Below are 10,840 nucleotides of genomic sequence, written 5' to 3'. Positions count from 1 at the left end.
CAAAGGGCTAAATATGATTAGTAAGGAGTTGTGTGGATATGAAGAATTCTGGGTTTAATTAAGAAACCCTGGACCAGATATACAAATGGACAGGCGGGTTATCATGTTTCAACTACACTTACATGATTGCCATGGGCTTTGTCTCCTGTGCCAAACTGCAATGTGAAGACAACACAGAACTTTCAGACAGTACTATTTGTTAACAGTTTGGCCTTCAGGTGTGTATTTGCAATGCACAACTCTGCAGTAACAGAAAACACAGTAATAGAAAACCTCATTTTCACTTTATTCCTTTCTGTTCTTCCCTTTTTGTCTTGCTCACTTCAGTCCTGGGGATGAAGGTGACTTCCTTCATCCCCAGGGATGAAGGAAGGGGGGATCCCCCTGTCTGATGACAGGGGGATTTTGTTTATGCAAAAAAAAATCTACATGCCAAGATTTATTACAACTTATCAGTATTAAGGAAGTTGGGATTATTGTTATTATTGTTGCACAGTTCAGCATATCCACTGCAATTTCAAAACAAATCTCTGTTCACTCGAAGGCAGCTTTAGCACAAATTTTGCTATCACTCTGCAGATCTGAATCATCCATTAAAATCATGTGTACAGAACCATTCCTAATCCAAACTTAATAAGTAATACCTCAAAAGATAACTAATGAATTTTCATTCACTTTCAAAATGGTTATACCACTCTTTAATTCGTGTAATCCTCTGCAGCTTCATTCTCAAAAGTACTAACTGTTTTGCTTTAGGTAGCAGAATTGGATGCACTTATACTGTATTAATCAATGTGTTCCAACAATGTACAAAATAAAAGTGCGACAAGCCCTGTTATATTAACAATACAGTGGCTGCTGGAAAAAACAAAATGTTCAACAAGGTTAAAAAAATGATACTACTGCTGTGCTCTATGAAATTTTACTGCTCACATTCTAATATTGTCTCAGAGAAAATAAAATATGGACAGATACTCTTTGAAGAGATCTCGTAGTTAATAAAATCAGAAAAAATTAATGAAATGGAAATAGTTGAATGCGAAAGACCAGTCAGTATGTAATTAGGATTACAAAAAGCAGTTGTTTTGTTGTTACAGACTGCTCCATTCTTTCAAGTTTATTTAATACTAAATTCTGCACTTTTGAACATAACCAGAGTTTTGAAGTACAAGACAAGTACTGTTTAATTTGAGACGGTCAGCTATTAACAAAAATGTAAAACCATCATCATCTGATAAGTTTCAATTCTCTTCCTAAGATCTATAATTCTTTGTTTTTCCAGGGTAATAACCTGATAATTCTTTTTTGCTGTATATTCAACCTGTACTCATTAAGATTCTGGTGCTAAAGAAGTTCTCTACATATTTGTCAAAATCTATGAATTTAATCAAATCAAATTGTTAAATCAATGAATTTCTCAGCAGCTCATTCTCAACTTGTTCATTGCAAGCTTTACAACTTTCAGCTGCTATTAAATTAGAACTCTTATATGCAAAAGACTATCTTTAAAGAAGAACAACTGTTGGAAACAAGGTCAATTACTCATTACATTACATTACCGAAAGACCTAGATGGCAGCATCCCAATTTTTTTTAAAATTCTTTTCTTTAATAGTCTGTAAGATTCTTCTATTTTGATTTTTTCTCTGAAATAAATGCAGAATAGAAGAGAACTTGTTTTTATAACAAAAATAGAAAAGCTAAACAAATTGAATATACTGTTCCACATTTTTTGCTAGAGCTATAACATTTCAACTTCTGGCTTTACATTTTGGTTTCAGAGTTAGCACTGTCTCAAAAATTGTAAAAGAAATTGCACATTATTTGGGAAGTACTTCAAAATAAATATCTACTGTATCTCCAAAGAATTATGACTCAAAAATGCTAAATATTTTTTCAAAAATGTAATTCTAACTGTAAATCATTGTATAATCAATTCTAAATGTAAATCATTGTAATAAGGATAAGGATAAAATCAAAACCTGAACCGACAACGATTGTTAACGTCTATATGCCTACAAGCGCCCATGATGATGATGAGGTAGAGTGTGTATATGAAGAGATTGATGAAGCAATTAAACACGTAAAAGGAGATGAAAATTTAATAATAGTTGGAGATTGGAATGCAAGCATTGGAGAAGGCAAGGAAGGAAATATAGTGGGTGAATACGGGGTGGGCAAAAGGAATGAAAGAGGGGACCGACTTATAGAGTTTTGCACGAAGTATAATTTAGTAATTGCCAACACCCAATTTAAAAATCATAATAGAAGAATATACACTTGGAAAAAGCCAGGCGATACTGCAAGATATCAGATAGATTATATCATGGTTAAGCAAAGATTTAGAAATCAACTCTTTGACCGCAAAACTTACCCTGGAGCAGACATTGATAGAGACCATAATTTGGTGATAATGAAATGTAGATTGGGGTTTAAAAACCTGAAGAAAAGGTGTCAGATGAATCGGTGGAATTTAGAGAAGCTTGAGGAAGAGGAGGTAAAGAAGATTTTTGAGGAGGACATCGCAAGAGGTCTGAGTAAAAAAGATAAGGTAGAAAATGTAGAAGAAGAATGGGAGAATGTTAAAAAGGAAATTCTTAAATCAGCAGAAGCAAACTTAGGCGGAATAAAGAGAACTGGTAGAAAACCTTGGGTTTCAGACGATATATTGCAGCTGATGGATGAACGTAGAAAATATAAGAATGCTAGTGATGAAGAAAGTAAAAGGAACTATCGGCAATTAAGAAATGCTATAAACAGGAAGTGCAAACTGGCGAAAGAAGAGTGGATTAAAGAAAAGTGTTCAGAAGTGGAAAGAGAAATGAACATTGGTAAAATAGACGGAGCATACAGGAAAGTTAAGGAAAATTTTGGGGTACATAAATTAAAATCTAATAATGTGTTAAACAAAGATGGTACACCAATATATAATACGAAAGGTAAAGTCGATAGATGGGTGGAATATATTGAAGAGTTATATGGAGGAAATGAATTAGAAAATGGTGTTATAGAGGAAGAAGAGGAAGTTGAGGAGGATGAAATGGGAGAAACAATACTGAGATCTGAATTTAAAAGATTTAAATGGCAGAAAGGCTCCTGGAATAGACGGAATACCTGTAGAATTACTGCGCAGTGCAGGTGAGGAAGCGATTGATAGATTATACAAACTGGTGTGTAATATTTATGAAAATGGGGAATTTCCATCAGACTTCAAAAAAAGTGTTATAGTTATGATACCAAAGAAAGCAGGGGCAGATAAATGTGAAGAATACAGAACAATTAGTTTAACTAGTCATGCATCAAAAATCTTAACTAGAATTTTATACAGAAGAATTGAGAGGAGAGTGGAAGAAGTGTTAGGAGAAGACCAATTTGGTTTCAGGAAAAGTATAGGGTCAAGGGAAGCAATTTTAGGCCTCAGATTAATAGTAGAAGGAAGATTAAAGAAAAACAAACCAACATACTTGGCGTTTATAGACCTAGAAAAGGCTTTCGATAACGTAGACTGGAATAAAATGTTCAGCATTTTAAAAAAATTAGGGTTCAAATACAGAGATAGAAGAACAATTGCTAACATGTACAGGAACCAAACAGCAACAATAACAATTGAAGAACATAAGAAAGAAGCCCTAATAAGAAAGGGAGTCCGACAAGGATGTTCCCTATCTCCGTTACTTTTTAATCTTTACATGGAACTAGCAGTTAATGATGTTAAAGAACAATTTAGATTCAGAGTAACAGTACAAGGTGAAAAGATAAAGATGCTATGATTTGCTGATGATATAGTAATTCTAGCCAAGAGTAAAAAGGATTTAGAAGAAACAATGAACGGCATAGATGAAGTCCTACGCAAAAACTATCGCATGAAAATAAACAAGAACAAAACAAAAGTAATGAAATGTAGTAGAAATAACAAAGATGGACCACTGAATGTGAAAATAGGAGGAGAAAAGATTATGGAGGTAGAAGAATTTTGTTATTTGGGAAGTAAAATTACTAAAGATGGACGAAGCAGGAGCGATATAAAATGCCGAATAGCACAAGCTAAACGAGCCTTCAGTAAGAAATATAATTTGTTTACATCAAAAATGAATTTAAATGTCAGGAAAAGATTTTTGAAAATGTATGTTTGGAGTGTCGCTTATATGGAAGTGAAACTTGGACAATCGGAGTATCTGAGAAGAAAAGATTAGAAGCTTTTGAAATGTGGTGCTATAGGAGAATGTTAAAAATCAGATGGGTGGATAAAGTGACAAATGAAGAGGTATTGCGGCAAATAGATGAAGAAAGAAGCATTTGGAAAAATATAGTTAAAAGAAGAGACAGACTTATAGGCCACATACTAAGGCATCCTGGAATAGTCGCTTTAATATTGGAAGGACAGGTAGAAGGGAAAAATTGTGTAGGCAGGCCACGTTTGGAGTATGTAAAACAAATTGTTGGGGATGTAGGATGTAGAGGGTATACTGAAATGAAACGACTAGCACTAGATAGGGAATCTTGGAGAGCTGCATCAAACCAGTCAAATGACTGAAGACAAAAAAAAAAAAAAAAAAAAAAAATTCTAACTATAGAGGGGTATTATATAGGAAGCATATTGAGATTAAATTTTCAATCAAAAGTAGTTAACATATTAAAATAATTTGTTTCAGTATTTCTTCAAGCTGTAGCAGATGCCAATGAAAAATTTCTAGTTACTGATGTTGGTGCAGTTGGTTAACACAGTGAGAGTACATTTCATTTCAGTTACTCCTTGTACAAATAAATATATAAATATACAGTGTTTATAAAAGCAGTTTCAAGAATATAGGGAATAGTCCTCCATATTGAAATGAAGAAAAATAATATAAGTAAGCCTAAAATATATATTAATAAACCTCTAGATATCCTAGCAGTATATGAAATTACAGCTCAATATGATTAACGATTTCTGAAAAATAAATTTTTATGTTAAAAATACTAAATGGCAGATAGCCAGCCGGTAATCTAAGAGTTTCTGGACAAGTTTTTTTTCAATGTGGGGGAACAATCCCCTGAATTCTTGAAATTCGGTTTTTATAAACTCTGTACATGTATGTATATATAAACTTCATGATAAACATAAATTAATCAACAATAACCAAATTTCTAGAATCTTTGCCCTCATACACTTGTGTAAACAACTACAACATTGTAAATAAAATGTAACTGTAAAATTGTTAACTATTTCAAATCTTGAGTCATGAACATCTCATTAAACATTAGTTTATAAAACGATGCATGTTTAACTAGATTAATCCATCTGAAGGAAGGATTTTCATGTCCACTAAGCTTTCAAAATTTTCCTGTTAAAGTATGTCCTTCTACAACTCCTGTGTTGCTTGCAGTATAGTGTATATTTTACACTGTACGAAGGTTCTTTAATTTATTTATTACATTAATTTTTAGCTAAGTGTTATTTTTGTGTACTATATTTTGAAGATTTGATTTATTATTTTTATCCTTTAAACTTTCCTCAACATTTTATTAAAGACTTTCATAGTTTAAAGCTGTGCAGCATTCTATTACTTATGTTTCTTGGATGAAAATAACGAGTCCAGTTGTTCATTAAAATTAAAAAATATCTTTGGGCACATATCAATAAACAATAGGCTTAATTAATTACAAACACATAAATAATCAAAAAGTATTACACAAAGACAGTAGTTTAAGTTCAAAAACAATGTATATATAAATACTCATTCAGTATTAGACAAAGACAGCAGTTTCAGTTCAAAAACAATGTGTATTATATAATTATTTGTTACATAAGATATTAAAAACAGAATAAAACATTGCTAAACCGTGCTTGTGGCAGTGTATGCAAAATAACACACTTGTCGCATATATTTATGGCATAATTCCAAAAGAGATGGATGACAAAAACTTCAAACAATACATAAATTACTAATAGAATAATTACCTTCTCTGGGATCTGGGTAAGGTGGTAGGCTGCACCTTACAATCTGGTCCCCTCTCACAGAGTCGCATCCTAGAAATTTATTTATTCATCATTTCTACTATTTATTTTTTACATAATTTCATAGTTATATTATATTTTCATACAAATAAATTCTTATATCAACTTAACAATTGTACTTAAAAACTAGTAACATTATTAAAGTTTCTAATATAACTAGTTCTGACACAATTTGTTGTTACATTTTTTTTTAAATATGAAGAGAAATTAGGTACTCCTGAAAAAAAAACTTGTATGGGAATTACCATAAAATTATTTTAATTGTATTAAATGAATAATTTTTGTTTTTAACTATAACATAAATAAAGGCACTGTGCTACCTATGACAAAAGTAAATAAGATAATAATCATACTTATTATTTACAACAAGAATTAACATCCAACGTACGCCAATAAGCCTTGATACCATCAGAATTGCATAGAAATAGATGAAGTTTAGAGTATTTTAACACTCCAAAATACCAATATAAATTTCATTAATTTTCTTTATTTAAATGTTTTAGATAAAAAAGAATATAAAGTAAAATATTAATTTTTATTTAATTTTTTTTAATATGAGGAAAACTGTTATCTACAGGCAAAAGGGTTCACCTATATCTGCAATCAAGTCTGAAATTTTCTACATTTTGTAAATATCGTAATTAATATATTTTGAATAAGCATCAAATATTGTTGTGGATTAGGTATGTGGTCAATATGTAAGTCATACACAATCCAACTAGAAATGATGAACACATGACTATTTTAAATATACTTAATAACTATAATAATGACTTAAAATTCAAGTCTGTAATGAATAACAGGAAAAAAACTTTTTGGACACAGAAACTGAAATAAATGGAAACAACATTACAGAAAGTTGTTTATAGGAAACCAACCATAAATCACACCATTGTACACAAAGAATCTAATCATTCATGGTCACAAAAAAATTGGCATGTATAAAAATTTAATTTTTAGAGCATTGCAATGCACAAAAAATAACCAAGATAAACTCAAAAACGAAATAAATATGATAAAACGAATAGCACGAATAGCAACGAATAGATTTGACAATCAAACTGATAATGGACTTACTAATAACGATTTCATACAATAAACATATATGAATAAGATCATAGAGAAAAATGATGTTTACAATAAACATAACTATACAAAAAGATACAAATCTAATAAATACTTTTTAAAATATTTAAGGGATCATAAAAATAATAACACTAATGGAGAAAAGTTAAGTGGAATATATAAGATTAAATGAAATGATTGTAATGGTACATATATTAGTAAACCAACAGATCTTTCAAAAAAAAGGTCTGCAGAGCATTATAATGCATACAAGGACAAGAAGAGAGGCATTTCTAATGTAGCTGACCATATGCAACATAAACATACTACTACCGATTATGAACACAACTTACAAATTTTAGAAACATGCATAAACAATAAACATCTTAGAAAAATACTACATTTATAAATTCAAACACATAAAGTGATCAACCAACAAGTAACTTTTGAAGATAATAGTTTGATTAAATAGACAATAAAAAATAACTATTTACATAACATAATTCACATCCAGCTGATTTTTAAGCTTATTACTCAAAAAAGTATTTATATTTTCATTTGTTTATTTAATCATAATATCACCAACTGATGAGAGTGGTTTGCAAAAGTACTTTTGGAGGTTTAGTAAATCAATTTTTTAACTGTGTTTTGGTGTTAATTTAATTTATTAATTTTATAATATTATATCAATTAACACAGCGGTTAACATGTTCATAAAGTATTTGAATTTACAAAAAATAAAATAGAAGGATATATATCTGTATAGAGAAGACACATTATGTCAGCTTAAAGAAATAAACATTCAACATTATCTTTTTCTGAAAGCCATCGTTTAATACTAGATTTAAATTTTGTATAAGTAAACTTCTTTATTTCATTGGGTATAGTACTCTAAAGTCGAGGAGCTATGTAAAGATAAAACCTACAAAATATCAATTTAGTTGGTCTTGGTGGTATGAAGTTCGTAGGTTATGTACACACCAACAGTAATTTTAAGACCTTGTAAAAATATAGGTATCTTAAGGGTAATAAGTCCCACTGTCGAAAAATCTGTAACGAATATGCAAGACGAGGTTTCTTAGAGATTGTACTGTTTAAATACTTTTGTCCCACAATCAAGGGATGCATTACACTATGGTAAGCACCACTCCATATCATTATGCAATATTGCAGTCTGTTTTCAATTAATGCATAGTATAGATTTCATTATAAAATCAGGGCAACTACTGCGGAGGAAAAAGGTGTTCAAAACACATTTACAAGTTCTTTCTTTAATTTTTGTATATGAGCTGCCCATGTAAGTCCAGGATCTACAGTTATTCCCAAATATTAACGTGGTTAGTTGAACTGATCCAATTAAAATTGCAACCATAAGCTTTACAACTAATTGTACAAATTTGTATGGCAAATGGTTCCTCTAAATTTGATTTCAATTTAAAAGTGATTAACTTGGTCTTTTCCATATTCAGCAAAGAATTGTACTCAAACCAGATGCTAAGCTTCAGGAATTCGTCACGGATCATCTTACAAAGCTCACTTCTATTATATGCCATATAACTTAAAGCTGTGTCATCTATAAATGCTGCTGCAATAACACTGTTAAGAACACCTCTACATAGAGGTGTTCTTAAGACCTCTATAGTTAATGTATACTAAAAAGAGCTCTGCTGAAAGCACAAAGCCCTGAGAGACACCACATATAATGAGGGATTCGTTACTCAAATAATTTCCAACTCTAACCTGCTGGGTACTACCTGACAGAAAGCTTGCAAACCAGTCTCCACAGATGTCTCTGACACTGCCATTTTTTTTCTTTTTTTAGGAGTCCGTAATCAGCAGAATCAAAATTGCCTTTCTTACATCTGCAAACAATGCAGCAACCTTGCAGCTGCTGATTATGCTGTTATAAATACTAGAGAATAGTTTTATTACTAGATTTAAGAGATCTTCAGAACCATGGCCTTTTCTAAAACCAAATTGATTATTACTATAGAAATTCGTTTTACTTAAAAAACTATTTAAACTGACCTGCATGAGCTTTTCAAGTATTTTGGAAATAATTGATAATAAAGCAATAGGTCTGCAATTATTATAATCATTTTTATACTCACCATTATGTATTGGAATAATGGCAGACTTTTTTAATTGTTTTGGATACACTCCTGTTGCCACGCTAAGATTAAAGAGAAAGACTAGTATATCAGATATTTTATCTATTACAACCTTTATTGTATCTACTGTAATTTGATCAAACCTAGGGTCTTTTCTTAATTTAGGAGATTTTACTAAGTTTTCTATTTAGAAATTGAAGGAATAAAGGATGAAAATCCAGAGCCCTAACAATTAATAAACAGATTCATGTAGTTTACTGTAGTTAAAAATGTATTTTCATTATTTTTATATGTGAGTAATGGACATGAAAGTTTAGCGTACTTAAAATACAAAAAAGTAAAATCCCTCACCCTCATACTTTTAATCTTTCCCTTATACTACAAGAACATTATATATAGCTAATATCACAGTACTAATAATTTTAAACGGTTTTATATATTAACATTTCATACATGACAATATTTCTTGCTTAATATGCATTAAATTAAGATACAATACAGTTCATTCACTACCTACATTTCATAAGACCACCTTGGATTCAAATAAATGAAAGTAATGCGCTTAAAAATAACAATCCCAAATCAATTGTAATTGTTTTGAGAAAATTAAAAACACCTTCAGGCTGTAGAAAATAAAATTTTCAGCCTGATAATGCTTTGATATTTCATAAGATTCTATTTTTATAAACACATGAATGCTAGAATCCATAATGATACTGGAGAACGACAATTAAATTCTCTGGTTATCAAAGTAATTTCAATTTCCTAATGATAAAATCAATTGCTGACATAGAATCAACATCAAAATTATCAAGATTACTGGTTCTTTCAAAGGAAAAAAAATTATTTTGTCACCCAAAATTCTGGTAAAAAAATATAACTAATTGACTTTGACTGGGAAGAGTTGAAGTATGTTACTGGATCGCTAACTTCATACTAGGATATTCCATTTTAATTAAGGAAATGATCAGTGCATCACTATTTTTGACTTTGATGATATTTGATATATGACAATTTCCCACCTTGTAGTGGCCAAAAAATATATTTTATATTTAAAAAAAAATTAATAGGCTATTTTCTAGCCCACCAACAGGTAAAACAGCCATTTTCATCACTTTTTTCATGAGCTGTAGCATTACTATTGTAGATTATAAAGAGGTCAAAAGGGTTTTTTGGAAAGAGTGAAGGTGGAACTTCATCTTAGTGTACTCAAAATTCATTTTGTTACATAACCAAATCTTGTAATGTTTACTGAAGTTATATTTACAAATTATTGTTTTTTTTTTCAAATTTTGAGCCCAAAATAAGTAATGCAGAGCTTAGGGTACAGGCCTATTTTTTTTACCTTTTAATTCTAAGGTACTAGTAGTACTTATAAAATAAACTGGACTGTTACCGAGTGTCCTTCATTAAAAACATGGCCGCCAAATCGTACGATTTTGAAATGTTTCATTTTTTTGGGCCCAAAAATCATAAATGGAACAGTGGGAAAACTAAAATGTTTTTAGCAGTAAGTACTTTTTATGTCCTTTAAAACCATATAAAATTTATTTTGTTATTCAAAGGGGTTGACAAGTAATGAAGCCATCAAAACTGCTAAAAATACTGTTCCTTCTAACTGTGAACAATGTATCCAAAAATATTGATGTTATGTATTTTTTCAGATT

Source organism: Lycorma delicatula, chromosome 1 (genome assembly GCF_047948215.1).
Source record: "Lycorma delicatula isolate Av1 chromosome 1, ASM4794821v1, whole genome shotgun sequence".
In the NCBI taxonomy this organism is placed as follows: Eukaryota; Metazoa; Arthropoda; class Insecta; order Hemiptera; family Fulgoridae; genus Lycorma; species Lycorma delicatula.
The sequence above is the reverse complement of the archived record's forward strand: the minus strand, read 5'-3'. Positions refer to the sequence as shown.